This window comes from Larimichthys crocea, unplaced genomic scaffold (genome assembly GCF_000972845.2).
Source record: "Larimichthys crocea isolate SSNF unplaced genomic scaffold, L_crocea_2.0 scaffold18667, whole genome shotgun sequence".
Classification (NCBI taxonomy): domain Eukaryota; kingdom Metazoa; phylum Chordata; class Actinopteri; family Sciaenidae; genus Larimichthys; species Larimichthys crocea.
Genome location: NW_020852536.1, coordinates 1 through 573, shown reverse-complemented (window position 1 = coordinate 573; position 573 = coordinate 1). Strand labels below are relative to the sequence as shown.

The window sequence follows — 573 nt, the reverse complement described above, 5'->3', positions numbered from 1 at the left end:
GATCCTCATACAGTTTTCAAGGTACTGCAAAAAATAATTCATTATTTAAATATCATATGAATATATGTTGTTTAATTCATGTTAGTTAACTTTTGATGCCTGTATGTTGTTGGATTATTTAGAATGTAGGGCTGAAGATGGCAACAAACTTGTTGATCCGAGTGCCTTCATGTGTCAAGTTCAAAGGAAGAGAATATCATTCTCAACGAAACTATGGTGACCTGGTTTTTATTTTTGCTGTATGAAGCAACACTTGCTCAATATTTACCTCTCTCTGTGTCATTACTGCCCTCATCTTCTAATAAAATATTCTCTGGTTACTTTTCAGTAATGTTAGAGAGACACAGTTTTCTAACTACTGGCAGTGCACCAGGTCCTGTTGGGGGTGTCGGACATTATCCTGCTCCTCCTCCACCTGTAGTTACAGTCCGCAGTTTCTTCCCTGAGACCTGGATATGGGACCTGATAGAAGTTGGGTGAGCTTATAAATAGTTTTTAAGTTTTTGACAGCATTTTTGGTCCCATAGAACATTTAAATTGAAGTTCTCTTTGACTTCCTGCCGTCTCGAAACG

General features: G+C 37.9%; 1 long non-coding RNA gene across 1 annotated transcript; it reads left to right on the top strand.

Annotated features, from left to right (window-relative positions):
- Positions 1–497, top strand: LOC113744783 (uncharacterized). The gene is made up of 3 exons (XR_003461812.1): positions 1–21; positions 123–216; positions 329–497. It is a non-coding gene; the product is annotated as an uncharacterized LOC113744783 (long non-coding RNA).
- The last annotated feature ends 76 nt before the right edge of the window (positions 498–573 follow it).